Source organism: Heloderma suspectum, chromosome 9, assembly GCF_057233095.1.
Source record: "Heloderma suspectum isolate Gila_16-S chromosome 9, 16-S_ref, whole genome shotgun sequence".
In the NCBI taxonomy this organism is placed as follows: domain Eukaryota; kingdom Metazoa; phylum Chordata; class Lepidosauria; order Squamata; family Helodermatidae; genus Heloderma; species Heloderma suspectum.
The window spans coordinates 34,469,673-34,487,694 of NC_139466.1; positions in this window are offsets into that span (position 1 = coordinate 34,469,673).

The following is an 18,022-nucleotide window of genomic DNA, read 5'->3' on the forward strand; positions in this document are numbered from 1 at the left end:
TCTTTCGGCATCATCTCTTTTAGCCTTGTGATACGTTCCAACTTCCATGGGGCTTTCTTGGCAAGAATTCTGGAGTGGGTTGCCATTTCCTTCTCCATCCTTATGTCTTTGCATCCAGAGAAAAGTCCAAGAGTCTGCGTAAGTCCAAGCAAGCAGGGCTCCACACTCATTGACGCCGAAGATGCATAACCAGTAGCAAACAAGAACACAAGTTCTATGAAAAAATATAGGAGCACTTTTCATGCAGGTTCTTAACAATACACAGTTTGAAGAGAGGAGATTCCCAATTTGATGGAAAGTCTAAGTGAAGGGTGCGTCAAGAGTTTCAGTTGGTAGTAAGACCAAACAGAGGGGATTTGGGGCAATGAAGACAAAAGTGTTCCTAGTAGGGATAGACGGACCCTGCTGAAGCACTGTCCCTGCTCAAGCCCCCCCCCCCAGCCACGTATTTAAGCCCCCACAACCTTGCTGAGCCACCCACACTCACCCTGGATCCTGTCTGTGACCGCTTGCCATTTTCCCAAGCTTGGTTTCCCCCAAAAAGGAGGTCTTTAAAAATGCACATATTTAAATATGCCCAAATGTAGGCGGATAAAGGTTGATATATGAGATATTAGAGGCATAAATGGGTCATTTTTAAAGACCTCCGTTTTCATAAAAACAAGCTCAGGAAAATGACTGGTGCTCGCAGACGGTCTGGGTGAGTGCAGGAAACATCCAGGAGGGCACAAGTGGGGGGCGAGGGAGGCCAAAGGCTCAGCAGGCACAGTTCAGAGTGGGGGGGGGAGGGAGGGAGTCTGACAGACTCCCAGACCCAGTCAGCTGCCTGCACCATCCCTAGTTCCTAGTGAAGGCTCCCAGCCTGGGCATCTCCTTAAAAAGTCAAGGTGTGGCTGCAATAGCCCCCTTCCTCTGAAATGTCCCCACCTTCTCTTAGATTCTCACAGAGAAGCTGCCAGCTTCCTTCCCTGCCAAAGTCAAAACTAGCAGCTGGATGGGGGTAATTTAACTCCCACCTGGTTTCCTCTGAGAATACTGACAGTGATAAGCTCACACTGATTCTGACATTCCATAGGCTCAATAGGCATAACCCTTTCTGGACCACTTCTGATCAAATTCTGCCTATGAACTATAAGGCCCACTGCAGAGATGGAGCTGGGCCAAAACAGTGGTGGTCTGAAGGAAAATCTCTCTTCTGGAGCTAGTATTTCTTCAGAGGGAAATCACTCATTGGCACCAATGTCATTGATCTTTCAGTCTATTTGGTTTAGTTACTTTGCACCCATTTCTTTCTGATATCTAACTGTTCTTTTTTCATCATTCTCGTCTCTCTTCTCCCTCAGTTCTCCCTTCAGTTACTTTTCCTCAACTTCTCTATCATCCAAACAAAGTTTTCCCCCTTGCTCTTTCTTAATCTGTGCATTCCCTTTATTAGGCTCACATTCTCTGATCACACAGGAGTAAGCATTGCACGCACACGTTTAAGAGACCATCCCCACTCTGGTTGTCGGTAGAGATGTACGGATTTTGTGAAATCCATTCGGTCTGCATTTTGCAGATTGTCTGATGACTTTCTTTCTGTCAACTGCTCATTAACAGAATTGGATTTTCCCAGTTTCCCAGATTTGCACAAGTACACACATGTGCAAATTCGCATCTCTGCAAATTCACACCTGAGAAAATGCGCAAATTCCTCCCAAAAAGTGATACCACCACTCCCACCCCTGCCAAATGCACATTTTCATGCTCTTGCCTAAGGAGGGAATGCACATTATCAGCCAGTGTGTGTGTGTGTTTGTTTGTTTTATTCTGGTTTTTTTTCAACCTATTTTTCTATGACTAAATTTGTGTAAAACTCCAGAAAGTAACAAAAATGATGTGAAAGTCCATGGAATCCATGCACCTCAGGAAAAGCCACTCCACTGTGGAATATGCTGTTCAGATTCATAGAGCCTCCCTGCTCACCTCACCTGTCCACCATGCCATGTGAGCCACCCCTCCTCTCCACACCAAGGACTCTGGCAGTGGACCCTTTGTGCTTTGTGCATGCAAGGGCTTGATGGCTGGAGTCCTTGGTGCAGCACACATACACCCCAATGCTCTAGCCCTGGGGTGCCAGTGAGGCCTTTCCTGCCTGTGCCAGCTGTCAAGGGCTTCCTTGACAGCTGCCAGAGGCAGGACAGGTCCCGGCATGGCCACCCCCCAGCGCTCTTGCCCTGGCCTCCTCAGCAGGAGGCCAGGGTGAGAGTGCTGGGGTAGCACTGAGGCCCTTCCTGCCCACGTCAGTTGCAAGGGCTTCTTTGCCAGCCAGTGGATGCAGGATGAGTTGTCCTCAGCAGCGCTCCCAACCACTCGCTGAGCTCTGTGGTGGTCGGCAGCTGGGTCCATCAGTGCTCTGTGGCTTGGCAAGCAGGTTCCAGGAGGCCTGATGTGGCAGGGTGACAGTCTGTCAGACTCCACCCTCTCTTCAGACACCCATCCAATCCCTAAAAGGCAATTCTTCAACCATTTTCCCCACAGCAACACTTTTCAGTTAATACTTCCATTGAAGTTCTGAATTCAGAACAGACTGAGGTTATGCATCATAGGGACCTTTTGGCCTGTGGCACCACAGTGAATAGTCTGTATAAACTGGCTTTTCAAACACACACTCACTCTTCTTCTTCTTCTTCTGGTGCCATCTCCTATTGGAGGTCAGCTATCATTACAGCTATTTTTGTTTTTGATGCCACTGCTCTGAATAGTTGTACAGAAGTACAGCTGAACCATTCCCTCGGATTCTTTATCCAATTGCCATGATCTTCATCTTCTTCCTATTGATCTTTTTCCTTCCATTTTCCCTTGTACAATGAGTTGGAGTATGGCATATTTTTCACCTCAAATAATATGACCAAGTTATTGTAACTTTCTTCTCTTGGTGGTCTTTACCAGTTCTGTTTGCTTACTCTGCGTAGTACGTTCTTCTTGTGTGTTACTTGATCAGTTCACCGTATTTTCAGCATGCATCAGTATATCCACATTTTGAAGGATTTGATTTTCCTCAGATGGTTCTTTTTAGTCTCCAAACCTCCATTCTGTAAAATAATATTGAGAATATTTAGCATCTTACCATCAGGAACCTTACAGCAAGATTAAGGTCCCTATTACCTAATAATTGTTTCTATTTCTTGCCATCTTCATTCTTGCATTTATCTCTTGTGTTTGCTCATTTCTTTCATTGAGCCAAGGTATTTGTATTTTGTGACTTGATCAATTGGCATATTATTTATTATTTATTATTTATTATTTATTATTTATTAACACACAAACCCAGCAACTTATATTTTCAGAAGAAATCAGTCAATCAAGCTTATTCAGTAAAAACTATTGGTCATCAAAAAATCATGGTAATTCACAAATACAGTACATGAGCATGGAATGAAAGACTTTTATGGTTCAAAGCAAAACTACATGAGTTTGTAGGACATCCAATGAATACAGAAAGGGGAGCTGTTCTCATACAAAACAATTAGTGTTTCTGTCTAAATTAGGTGGTCACCATCACATGAAATTTCAACCTCCTGGATGAATTTGAATGTTGTCTGCTACTGCAGCAAAAACGCGGACTCTATTGCTCAGCTTTTCCCAACTTAGTGCCCCCCAGAATTGGTGAACTGTAACTCCCATCATTCCCAGTCATCATGATAATTGGCTGGGAGTGATGGGAGATGTAATCCAGCATGTCCAGAGTGCACCAGGTTGTGGAAGGCTCTATAGGCTATAAGTAGACGTGTGTCATAATCAAGTAATAGTAGCATTCAGTGAACAAACAAACCAACAAACAAAAACCCTTTAAGCGTTAACATGTTGAGTTAAGGGTTTTCCATGTTCACTCAAGATGCAAGATGCTGGGAAATTGCAGGTGTACTTGCATAGCAATTTACATGTCCATTCCCATATCTCAATTGTCGGGAGAGTAGAATCTGGAATTTTACATCTTGCCTCTGTTTCCCGCCTCCCCTATCACAACTTTACTACAGATAGATTGATGCTTCACAGCACAGAGAGCCAATGATATAGGGGACTTGAAAGGATTTTGCATTGCCATATTTCTCTGAAGTAGCTGGAATATTTTCTCTTGGTGTCAGTGAATTTAACTTTTGGTGATAACTGAAAATGATGAATGTTGAGCTTACAGAATGTATCAGACACCTCATTGTAGTGACTGACACAAATGAGTTTTTTCTTCAGACAAAGAATATTGAAGGCCTGGCAAAGGGAACAGGGGGGGGGGAAAGGTATGCATGGGTCTTAGCGGGGAGATAACATGGCTGCTGTGATGAAAAGATGGTACTGGATTACTAATGGAAATGGATTGTCTGTCAGCTTCATGCAAATCATACCTTGTGTTAGTCAGTATTGGGGAAGTTGTTATATTTGACAGAATTCCTAAACAAGAGGAATGCCTCTAATTTTGGAACATGGCATTGGACCCAGAATACAATAAAACACTGCAACTCTGGAAGAATTTTAAGACTAGGGATGTCATGAGAGTCCACAGGGTGCGTACATGTGGAGTCCAATGGACTCCCCCTTGCTCACCCTCCCAGACCCCACTCGCTGAGCCATATTCATGCCTGTAGTGTTGCATAAATGGCCCCTTTATGGCCACCAACTACACAACATTACTGTGGAAGAGTCCAAGCCAAAACTGTTGTGCAAAATAGAGGCTTGATACAAGGGCGGATGGCCCCACGGCTTTGTCAAGCACTTGCTGGGCTGTCCAGAAGCTTGCATGACCCTGTGAACAGGGGTGGGTGGTGGTTCAGCGAGTGCCCAACAAAGCTGGACACAGGTGAATCCATCCATCCCTATTTCAGACTCGACATTTCTGTTTAGCAACTGTAGAAATGAATAGCTTTACTGAGCTGCCTTCATTCATTATGGTTCAATGCCCTCATCACAGATTGCTGAGTTGCATGGGGCAATGGCCTTCAATAGTCTTAAATCAGCACCTTCTACTCCAGTCTGAAATGTTTGTGCTGGCCATTATGTCTGCTGTATCAAAATCACAGACTTGCTTCCATGGATTAACATCATGCTTTGGTCTGTAGGGACGGGAGATAAATTTGTTTGGATCACATTTTAATGCAAACTTACCTATCTTTGTAATTTTGAACCAATTACCAAACTGAAACTTAGTTACCCTTCTAAATTCACACATCTCCTAATTTTGTAATGGAATTCTCCAATCCAAAAATACATATATAAAAATGTGTATATTGGGAGAAAATGCTTACAACAATGTTTATATCCTTGAAAATAATATTAAAATACATTAGGAAATTTGCTTCCAAAATATGTATATTAGGCAAAAGTGTGTACAAAAATCATATATTAGGAAAAATGCAAACAAAAATGCCTATGGATTTTCATGCAAAATTTTAAGTAAAGTTCTCAGGATGAACCAGACCTAGGACTGGAAAAAATGAAAAGCTGAGAGAAACCAAAATTGACAGATGTATCCATCCCTATTTCCCCTACAGTTGGCCTCGTGAGCAGTTACTGCTGATATTTTATCATAATTTCCTCCCTTAGTTCCTGCTCCTTTCTCCTTCATGTATCAGTCATGAAGGCAGTCCCAACCAAGCAGGGATTGTGTAATAAATGGGATGACATCACAATGCTACATTACCAATCAGATTTGACTATATAAGGATGCCACTGGGGCAATGAAGTCAACTGAGAGTAAGGGCAACATTTCCTGGATTAGTCCATTTGAGTTATTTCAGCCAATCCTGGATTATACAGTTCACATGATGCTGTCACCATATTATATAATGACATCCTTGAGTGCAAATGAAGTCAGTTGAGAGAGAAAGAGAGGGTACCATGTGAACAGACAAACATTTTCATAAGTTGGCCATAAAATCATTATAAATAAAAGGGGGCATTTCCTTGATTGACACTGCTGAAATAGTTCCTCAAGGTAATGAATGCTTTGAGCTAATAATCAGAATAATTAGCACGTTTATAAAGCTCAAGGTGCTTTACAAATGGATTGTTTTAGTAATCCTTAAAACAAACCATCATGATTATCCTGACATTACAGATGAGCAGGCTGAGGCTGCAAAATGTGTGGGAAACAAAAGAATCCGATGAGGATTAGCAGACCAGATCCAAAGATCCATTTATGCTATACTGCATTAGTTAGTCACTAAGGCACCACAGGCCTCTTTGCATTGTTATTGTTTGCATCAGTTTTGGTTCTAATGTGTAACTATAAGAGACAATACTCTACATTTGGTGTTTCCTCCAAAGAAAATATTCAGAGATGGCCTTTCTTACAGCAGCAAATAGTAGTTCCACCCTGTTACGTTTAGGGATGGATGAACTCACCTCCATCTGTGGTCACTGGGCGCTTGCCGAACTGCTGCCTGCGCCCACTCGCCCTGCCACACAAGCCCCTGGATGGCTCAGGAAGTGCTTGACGAGCACCACAGGGCCACTTGTCCCCTTAGTGAGCCACCATTTTGCATAAATGGTTTCTGGTTTCTCCATAAAAAGTAATGTTGCATAAATGGCAGCTGTAAAGGGGCCATTTATGCAACATTACAGGTGTAAATGGTCCCTTTATGCCTGTAATGTTGTGTAAATGGCCCCTTCACGGCCACCATTTATGCAACATTACTTTTATGGAGAAACCCAAGCCACCATTTTTACTAAAAATGCCAGCTCGCTAAGGGGATGGGTGGCTGCCGGGTGTTGAAGGACTGTGAATACCCAGCAAACAAATCCGGTAAGTAGTTGCAGATCAGCAAGTGGGGTCTGGGGGGGGCCAAGCTGGTGGGGGGGCCGCCAGACTGCACCCCCTTTCAGATTCCTGCAACATCCCTAATTAAGTGATATTACTCTGCACTCAATAGAGGTTGTCCCCTTCCTCTGAGAGTCTCAGAAGGATTCCTTCATGACGTTTCTCAACTTTTACAGCTGCAATCATATACACAGTAGGGATGTCAGAGAATTTCTCCATGAATCTCGGGGAGGCCGAATGCCAGCGCATTCGGCCCCCCGAAATTGGTGGAGAAACGGTCTGCCCCCCCGCCCCCTCGGGACGGGACTTACCTTGCTCGAATGTCCCTGGCGGCGGCGGTGGCGGCTCCGGCGGCGGTGTGGTAGTGGTGCGGCGGTGGTGCAGTGGTGGCAGCTGGTCTTCCGACCAGCTGCCGCCGCCGCCATTTCCAAGTAAAACAAACAAACAAATGTGATAGGCTATGTAAAGATTTACGTAGCCTATCATGGCTAGATTTTTAAAAAACACCGTGATAGGCTATGTAAATGTTTACGTAGCCTATCACGGCTGACTTTGGGGGGGAAAAAAAGTGCGTACACAGCATTGCCCTTATTTTTGCCATAGTCTACGTAAATGTTTACATAGACTACACGTGCCAAAATAAGGAACGTGTACGCATACGCACTTTTTTTTTTCCAAAGTCAGCCATGATAGGCTACGTAAACATTTATGTAGCCTATCATGGCTAACTGCAGGGACACAAAGCCATAGCCGCCGCCATTTGCGTCCTGGAAGGAGATGAGGTTTCACAGCCGGAGGGACGGGGCGCCTCCCCCGGCCAGAATTTTGGCGGGGAGGGGCGGGGCACCTCCCCCCGGCCAGAATTTCACCGGGGAGGGATGGGCCGTCTCCCCCCCAGCCAGAATTTTGGGGGGAGGGACGGAGCGCCTCCCCCCTGCCGCGAAGCAAGCTTCGGGATCAGGTAAGGGACTTTCCTCCATCCCTAATATACAGTTACTTGGGAGTAAGTCCCATGGAAACTAATGGCACTTCCATCTGAGTAGACATGCATAGGTTTGTACTGTAAATGTGATTAAGTAGAATAGGTTTAATTAATCAAATATTTAAATTGATATTAATCAATAGAACACCTTCAGTATGTATAACGAATAGAGATTTGTACACATTTGTGGCCATTCCGCTCTGCTGCTACTTTCACTGACATGTGAGGTTTGAAGTGACATACATACATACATATATATATATATATATACACATACATACATATATATATATATATATATATATATATATATGCAAATATAGGCATTACATGTATAGCTGTGTTAAGTATATACAGCTGTGAAGACCCTAAAGCCCAGGTCCTGTTTCAGTTGTGTTTTGCAACCGCCCAGAGAGCTTCAGCTATTGGGCGGTATAGAAATGAAATAAATAAATAAATAAATAAATAAATAAATAAATAAATTCCTGCCAGGAGCAACCACACCTAGTACCTTCCCTTTACTTTTACAGTTTTAACTTGACATGATGTGTCATGTGATTGTTTACTGTACCCTTTTAATCCCACCTCTTCCCATTTATTCATACACCCCAATTCCATGCTTGCTATCCCTTTTCTCACAGTGATCTTTCTCCGCTGACACCCCACCCTAAACCTTGCTTCATCTTCCATCTCCCCCTTGGGCTTCCAGCACTCAGCCATTTGTCTTTTGTTTCTGCCCACCCCCATCCTCTCACCTCAGCGTCTTTGACCCATTTAAAGGGCCCTTGTCCTGATCCCTCTTCCATCTGCTCAGCTAGCCCCAGCTGTGTCTGACTTCTGTTGCTTGGTAACTGGGAAAACCTGGGGGATTGTACAGCAAACCCCGGTGTCTCCTCACAGTTGTGCTCTTACACAAATAGATACGTACATACACATTTTTAAAAAGTGTGTTTGGAGAGGATTTTTGTTAAATTGTGATTGATGCGGAAACAGAATGGAACAGAGTTGCGGGGAAATGTCATGTCTGGCCCTGACAGGAGCCAGGATGACTCACTGGACAAAGCACTCAACCTGCCAGAGTGTATGCTCCCCGTGGGGGGCCCTGATGTTAGTGAGACCCCAAGTGCCTCAGCCACCAGGGGAGAAGATCCATTGAGCAGACTTTTGTGCACTTTGAAGTAGTGGAGGCTGGTGGCTCTAATTTTGGTGGGGCCTTGAATCCATACTTGATTTCAGTCGGAACCAGACAGAACTCTATTTCGGGGATAGGGTTCGGCACGTTGGGCAGCTCCTTTGGAGTTCAGGTTGGTTCTGACTGAAACCCGGAGTGGATTCGCAGCCCCACCAAAATCAGAGCCATCAGCCCCCACTGCTTTGTGGGACCCCCAGACATGACCCCTGAGGATTGTAACTCACCCATGGTGGCAGAGGAGGGAACAGAATGCCCACTCAGCCCTCGAGCACATCAGCTCCAGAAGGTGGAAGTAGGGATGGGCAGAATGCTTACCTGCTGTCCCGGGGGGGGGGTCCGTGGAGGGGGAGGCGATCCATTCCTCCCCCCCTCCGGAATCCTCTTTGGCTGGCTCTGCTCCACAGCGATTCCACAGAGCTGCCAGCCGGCTCCGAAGTGCCAGCGATACGGCCGCCATGCCGTATCGCAGGTTGAAGGGAAGTGACTGTGGACGCAAATGGCGTCCTAGCCGAAAAGGATTCCTCCTGGAGGTGGGGGTAAGTCTTCCATTCCACAACGGATTCTGGGGGGCTGGATTCTAAAGAATCTGGCCTCATTGGAGTCTGTGGCAGAATTCTCCTAGGGATGGGGGAGAATTTCTCCCCGAAACTTCGGGGGGCTGAGTGCCAAAGTATTCGGCCCCCTGAAGTAGTTTCGGGGAGAAATTCTCCGCACCCCCCTGCCCCCCGCACCCCCCCAGGATGGGACTTACCTTTCCCGAATGTCCCTCCCGGCAGCGGGTCCCAGCGGCGGTTCAGCAGGTCTTCGACAGGGGCAGAGGCGGCATCCGGTCTTTCGACCGGCTGCCGCCGCCATTCCAATAAAAGTAAAAAAAAAAAATACGCCCCCGTGTTAGGCTACGTGACAATTAACGTAGCCTTTCATGGCTAGATTTGCAAAGTCAGCCATGATAGGCTACGTAAATCATCACGTAGCCTATCACGGGTGACTTTAAAAAAAAAAAAAAGCGCATACGGCTAATGGTGGCCCCCATAGGGAGCCGCCATTCGCGTTCCTTATTTGGTCGTTGTAGTCTACATAAAGATTACGTAGGCTACGGTGAAAATAAGGGCAACGCTATTTGCGTTTCCCTTATTTTCGCCGTAGTCTACGTAAAGATTTACGTAGACTACAGGGACCAAATAAGGAACGTGAATAGCGGCTCCCTATGGGGGGCCGCCATTTGCATACACGCTTTTTTTTTTTTAAGTCAGCCGTGATAGGCTACGTGACGATTAACGTAGCCTATCATGGCTGACTTTGCAGATCTGGCCGTGATAGGCTACGTTAATCGTCACGTAGCCTATCACGGGGGCATTTTTTTTTAACTTTTTATTTCGCGGCCGGGCGAGGCAAGGCGCCTCCTCCCCGGCCTGAATTTCGGCCGGGCGAGGTGGGAAGCCTCCCCCCTGGCCTGAATTTTTGCCGGGTGAGGAGGGAAGCCTCCTCCCCGGCCTGAACTTCGGGGTGAGCAGCGAAGCGCCTCCCCCCCACCGCGAAGCAAGCTGCGAGACCAGGTAAGTGGCTTTTGTGCACCCCTAAATTCTCCCCCATCCCTAAGTGGAAGCACAGGCTACCGCACAGAAATGAACCCATGCCTCAAGAATCATAGTAAATGAACTCCTCGTGAGTAAAGGTCTACTCGGGAGCAAAGGCACACCTCATAGGGAAGACTTATGCCAATTGCAGAGGACTTGCAGCTGAGCCTTTGGATAGGATTTTAGATTTCTGTTCTGGAATTTAACTTCCATGCTACTGACCTTGGGACTCCTTCTTGATTCTGCTTTTTGAACAGTGTTTGTGTTTGACTGCTTACTTGTGTTTGGATCTTGGCCATGCCTCAGAACTTTCTCTTGGAACTCACCTTCATGCCTGGCAATACTGAGCCTTTGGCCATTGACTGTTTACTGACTACTCCTGCCTTGAACTGCCCTCTTGATGGACTGATACCACTGTGCTTGACCTTTTGCCTGTTTACTGACTTTTCATTAGATTCACCCTAATACTGAGTCTCGCTAATGTTCCCTGTGTTAGGTAGCTGTAATCCTGTCTCTTACTTCAAAGACAAAGAGAGAGAGAGAGCTGTAGGGAAATGAAAAGAACAGCAACTTGCCTGGAGTTACTTTCCCAGCTTTTCCTCCTGTACCCAGGATTTATTTATTGCAACTGCCTGTTTTTATGGCATCCTCCAGCCAGTTCTTGTCACAGACTCCAAACTGGAAATAAACAGTCTCAACCTGACCTTAAATCAAACTGGTTTCTTCTGACAGTCCAGTCCACTGTCTTCTTATCACTCTCTAGTCCAGACTCCTGGCTCACCTCCCTCCTGCAATGAATGTTTAATCCAGTTCCTCTGTCTGCTCAGCATTAGAGCCTGCTGGCGTGCACCAATCCCAGAATAGGAAGTGTTGAGTGGGGACATCTCTTTCCTTTGTCTTCCATGACCTAGAGCTCTGGTTACCCTCTCTCTCTCCTGGCATCTTCCAGCTCCCCTGCAGGAGGAACAAGACTTTATCTTGCTTGACCTTACCCTCATTAATTACCCTCGGCATTTCCACAGCTACCATGCCCATGACAGGAGCACAGTTGCTAGCTAACTGAAGGTCTGTTTTGTCGGCATGCTGGTTTATATTTTGAACCCTTCCTCCCCTGCCTTGGGGTGGCTGTGGGGTTTGTAGGGATGACAGAGAATTCCGCCATGGATTCTTGCTAACGGATTCTTTAGAATCCGGCCCCCCTGAATCCGTGGCGGAATGGCCTCCTGCCCCCCCCCAGCCCCCCTGCGGAATCCCCCTGGGACGGCACTTACCTGGGGCGGCAGCGGATTTGGCGGCAGCGGCGGCTCCGGCAGCGGCTCCAGAGGCAGCTCCGGCACCTGGTGTCCTGGCCAGCCATGGCCGGGCTGCTGCGGCCGCCATTGCCATCCTTGCAGCTGTGATAGGCTACATAAGAATTTACGTAGCCTATGATGGCTAACTCCCCCCCCAAAAAAAACCAGCGTACGCAAATGGTGAGGGCTACAGTGGCCGCCATTTGCGTTCCCTATTTTTCACCATTGTAGCCTATGCAAATATTTATGTAGGCAATTATGGCAAAAAAAGGGGAACACAATAGCGTAGTGGGCGCTATTTGCGTTCCTTTATTTTTCTCTGTTCTAACCTATGTAAATCACAGCTAACCCCCCCCCCAAAAAAACCAGCGTATGCAAATGCTGGCGTCTACGGCAGGTGCAATTTGCGTTCCCTATTTTTCACCATTCTAGCCTATGTAAATATTTACGTAGGCTAGAACAGCGAAAAATAAAGGAAAGCAAATAGCACCCACTATGCTATTTGAGTTTTCCTTTTTTTGCCGTAATTGCCTACATAAATATTTATGTAGGCTAGAACGGCGAAAAACAGGGAATGCAAATGGCGGCCGCCATAGCGGCCCCCATTTGCGTACACTGGGGTTTTTTTGGGGGGGATAGCCGTGATAGGCTACATAAATACTTATGTAGCCTATCACGGCAGCCTGGCTGGACACAAATGGCGGCTGGAGCAGCCCATCCGCGGCCAGAAATCCAGCTGTGGATGGCCCTGGCTGGCTGCTCCATGGAGCTGGCCAGGCAGGATTCCAGTAGGGAGGACCAGATCACCTCCCCCCCATCGAGGATTCTGGGGGGAGGGACGGAGCGCTTCCCCCCCCACACCAGGAATCAATCTGTGAAAAGGTAAGTGAGTTTTGTACATCCCTAGGGGTTTGTATCTCTGACTCTCTTACAAGTCTGCTCTAGATAAAGCAGGACATCCATGCAAATATGACACAAGCTAGAAGCGTCATCCTTCCCTAGCCCCTGCCGCTTAAGTATTGGAGTATCTCTATTTTCATTTCCAAAATGTTGGAAGGTAGAAATGTGTGTGGGTTTGTCAGCATTTGGGTGTGACTGCCAACATTTGCTGCAACACATACGTGAAGGAATCCTGGTGTATAAAGAACAGGAACATGACTTGTTCATTAAAACTGCTCAGAGGAGATGAGCCATCATCTGTCACCCTCCAAACTCAGCCTTCTGTTTTGCCTGCTTCCGAGCTTCTGTGATGCACAGCTGCATCTGTCATGAGGCATTAGCCCATGTCAGCAGACGAAGGCAACTGCAGATACGACTGTTTTGGCACATGAGAAAATGACACACGAGTCTGGTGAATTTGAAGAGACAGATTTTGAAAGGAGCGCAGGTGCAAAAGCCAGTCTTTAACCAATGTTCATTCAAAACCTGGAAGTAAACAATAAAAAGGTGACTTTATCCCAAGTAGCTTTTAAAAAACAGATTTTTTTCAGTCATATATTTCATTACAGCAGCACACGCCAAGCATCAATGGCTGACAAACAAGGTTTCAATTCAAACTCAACCCTGAAGTGAATGATAGAAAGGAAATGAGAAAGAGACTGCCACTGTCACATTAAAAAATAATTTGAAAATATTTTTTGAACCACCCCCTCCTGGGCAGCCCTCAGCTTGCAGCCAAGAGAGATGGAAAAAATACATTGAAACCAAAACAGAAGAACACAAACAGAAGACTATCAGCTAAAATATGAAAGAATATATATTAACTACCAAGTTATATGTGATATGGGAGATCAGCAGTCGCATCCCCTGCATCTTATTTAAAACTTAAAAGTAGGGATGGGTGAACAAGAATTTTTTTGTTTTTGTCAAGATTCTCTGAACTCCACCTTGGAGTTCAGTTCACCTTGCTTCCCATGTTCAATTGCACTCAGTTGTTCATTTCATTCAAACGGGTACAGTGCATGTTCTGAATAGCGGGAGAAATGTGTATTTTATTTTTGTTTTATGTATAACCAAATCTGCACTTCCCCCAATAGAGTAAAGTGTGAAAATGCCTATTTTGGCAAACATGCAGTTTATAAACTGCATATTTTGCAAATAGAAATGGGAGTTCAGGGAAATGCTAGCTTTTCCTGAAAAAAGGTGTTTCTGTTCAGAGGGATGACCAGGGAAAATTCAAGAACCAAAGCAAAACTCTCATGCACCCCTCCTTAAAAGCAGCCAAGAAGGAGAGAGGGAACTGACTGAAGAGGAGCCTTCTTCAAGCATTTGAAGTAGCATGTAGTCTCTACATGAGGTGAGCAATGGAGGCTGGTGGCTCCAGTATCAGTGGGGCAGTACATCTGCTCTGGGTTTCAGTCAGAACCAGTCTGAACTCTGAAGGAGCTGGCCAAGGTCCTGAACTTATTTGGGGAAAGGGGTCAGAACCTTGGACAGCTCCTTTAGAGCTCTGATTGATTTTGACTGAAACCCAGAGCAGATTTACCTCCCCATGACATTGGAGTCACCGGCCTCCACTGGAGGTCCACTAGCTTTGTTCTCCCTCCAACTCTATTCACATTATAGGGATGGACGAAAGTCACTTACCTGGTCCCACAGCTTCCTTCGCGGTGGGGGGGAGGTGCTCCGTCCCTCCCCCTGAAATTCTGGGTGGGGGAGGAGGTGCCCCATCCCTCCCCACTGAAATTCTGGCTGGGGGGAGCACCCCACCTCTCCGGCCATGAAAGTTCTTCTCCTGCCGGGACGCAAATGGCGGCGGCCATAGCCACCACTGTTTGCGTCCCTGGCCTGCAGTCAGCCATGATAGGCTATGTAAATCTTTATGTAGCCTATCACGGCTGACTTTGGGGGGAAAAAAAGCACATACGCAAATGGCGGGGCCCATGGGCAGCGCCATTTGCATTCCTTATTTTGGCCCGGGTAGTCTACGTAAAGATTTACGTAGACTACGGCGAAAATAAGGGCAACACAAATAGCGCCACCATTTGCGTATGCATTTTTTTTTTTCAAAGTCAGCCGTGATAGGCTACATAAAGATTTACGTAGCCTATCACGGTGGTTTTTGAAAATCTAGCTGTGATAGGCTACATAAATCTTTATGTAGCCTATCACGTTTGTTGTTTTGTTTTGTTTTTTATTTGGAAATGGCGGCGGCTGCAGCCGGTCGGAAGACCGGCTGCCACCACCGCCAAACCGCCACCGAACCGCCGCTGAACCACCGCCGAACTGCTGCCGGGAGCCACCGCCGCCAGGGACATTCGCCGAAGGTAAGTCCCATCCCAGAGGGGGCGGGGGAGCGGACCGTTTCTCCACCCATTTCAGGGGGCTGAATGCATTGTCATTCAGCCTCCCGGAGATTCGTGGAGAAATTCTCCGACATCCCTATCTGTGTAGAGCACAGCTGCCTGCAGAAGGGAGCATCATCTATCTGTAGAATCTCTCTGTGCAGTTTAGGACCCTGATGTGCATGTGTATGTCGGTAACATGGGGGGGACATGTATGAGCTGAAGGAATGCAAACGCACCTGCTTTGCATTCAGAAGGTGCCAGGTTTGATACCCAGCATCTCCAGGTAGGGTGGGAAAAGCTCCTGCCTGAAACTAGGGATGTACGAAAGTTCCACCACGGATCTCAGAGAGACTGAATTCCAGTGCATTCAGCCCCCCGAAATCGGTGGCGGAACGGCCCGCCACCCCCCACCACCCCCCGGGATGGGAATTACCTGGTGGCGGCGGGGCGGCGGCGGGGCGGCGGCGGGGTGGCGGCGGGGCGGGGGCAGCGGCGGGGCAGCGGCCGGTCTTTTGACTGGCCGCCACCGCCACCATTTTCAGGTTAAAAAAAAAAAACGTGATAGGCTACATAAAGATTTACGTAGCCTATCACGGCTAGATTGTAAAAAAACACTGTGATAGGCTATGTAAATGTTTACATAGCCTATCACAGCTGACTTTAAAAAAAACGCACGTACGCAAATGGCAGCGGCCATGGGCGCCGCCATTTGCATTCCTTATTTAGGCACGTCTTAGTCTACGTAAACATTTACATAGACTAAGATGGCGAAAATAAGGGGAACGCAAATAGCGTAGAAGCTACGCTATTTGCGTTCCCCTTATTTTCGCCGTCTTAGTCTATGTAAATGTTTACGTAGACTAAGACGTGCCAAAATAAGGAACGGAAATGGCGGCGCCCATGGCCGCTGCCATTTGCGTATGCACGTTGTTGTTGTCATTTTTTAATCAGCTGTGATGGGCTACGTAAACATTTACATAGCCTATCATGGCTGACTGCAGGGACGCAAACGGTGGCGGCTACGGCCGCCGCCATTTGCATCCCTGCTAGCCAGCAGCCGGATGTCTGGCTGCTGGCGGAGCCGGCTGGCGGCTCTGCAGAATCGCTGCGGAGCACAGCCGGCCGGCGAGGATTCTGGGGGGGGAGGGATGGAGTGCCTCCCCCCCGGCGAGGATTACGGGGGGAGGGACGGAATGCCTCCCCCCACACCATCAGCATAATCCCCGAAAGGTAAGTGATTTTCATACATCCCTACCTGATACCCTGGAAAAGCTGCTGCCAGGTAGTGTCTGCAGTACTAGGCTAAATGGACCCATGGTCTGACTCAAAGGCAGCTTCCAGTGTTACTTAGTAAACTGTCTGTGCTCCAGTTCCAGAATTAATTGTTGAAATTATCCTGGCTAAACTGGGATACCAAAGCAGCAAAGTCCTGGGTAGGCTGATGACATGGAACAATAAAGGAATGTGGCATATGTTCATCCGTACGTAACACAAATGAGTTTCCCTTTAACAACCCTGAGTAGGGATGTACGGACTGTGTAAAATCTGCTCTGTCTGTGTTTCAGAGATTGCCATAGGGGTGGACGAAACTCACTTACCTGTCCTCGAAGCTTTTCGCGGTGGGGGGGAGGCGCTTCGCTGCTCCCCCTGCATAGTTCAGGCTGGGGGGGGAGGCTTCCCGCCTCGCCCGGCCGAAATTCAGGCCGGGGGGGAGGCTTCCCGCCTCGCCCGGCCGAAATTCAGGCCGGGGAGGAAGCGCCTTGTCTCGCCCGGCCGCGAATTCAAAAGTTTTTTTTAAAAAAAAAAACAACGCCCCCGTGATAGGCTACATGACGATTAACGTAGCCTATCACGGCTAGATCTGCAAAGTCAGAAAAAAAAAACGCATACACAATGGCGGCCCCCATAGGGAGCCGCCATTCGCGTTCCTTATTTGGTCACCGTAGTCTACGTAAATCTTTACGTAGACTACAGCGACCAAATAAGGAACGGGAATGGTGGCTCCCTATGGGGCCGCCATTATCCGTACGCGTTTTTGGGGGGTTTTTTTAAGTCACCCGTGATAGGCTACGTGACGATTTACGTAGCCTATCATGGCTGACTTTGCAAATCTAGCCGTGACAGGCTACGTTAATCGTCACGTAGCCTATCACGGGGGCGTTTTTGTTTTTTTTTCTTTTCTTGGAATGGCGGCGGCGGCAGCCGGTCGAAAGACCGGCTGCCGCTCCCGCCCCGGATGAACACCCACCAAACTGCCGGCCGGACCCGCCGCCGGGAGGGACATTCGGCAAAGGTAAGTCCCGTCCCGTGGGGGTGCGGGGGGCAGGGGGGGCGGAGAATTTCTCCCTGAAACTTGTTTGGGGGGCCGAACACTTTGGCACTCGGCCCCCCGAAGTTTCGGGGAGAAATTCTCCGCCATCCTTAGATTGCCAGGTGCCTTTTGCTCTGTCATCTGCCCACAGACTGATGCAGATGATTTTTTTTCCATCATGCAGAAAAATTTGCATACGTATTTGCATAAGTATTTGCATAAGTAAGTATTTACATAATTTATTTCAGTACGTAACATTTAATGTATGGTCTCCCATTCCATTCAACATTTCCTCAGCAGAAACATATTTTCCTACAATTATATATGCATAAATCTTGGGAAAGTAAAAAAAAATAATAATCATCATCCAGAAGTCTACAGACTCCGCAGGGCCTGCAGGAGTTGCTCTGCAATGGATTCCACAGGTCAGATTCTTAGAAATCCGAGCTCATTTTAGTCCATCGCAAATTTCTCCAGCATCCCTACCCTTGAGCTATACTGCCATGCTCACAAGGAGGATGGATAAAGCATTCCCAAGCTGGCTAGGGTGACAAGTTTCCCAGTCCTGGGTAGGGATGTCGGAGAATT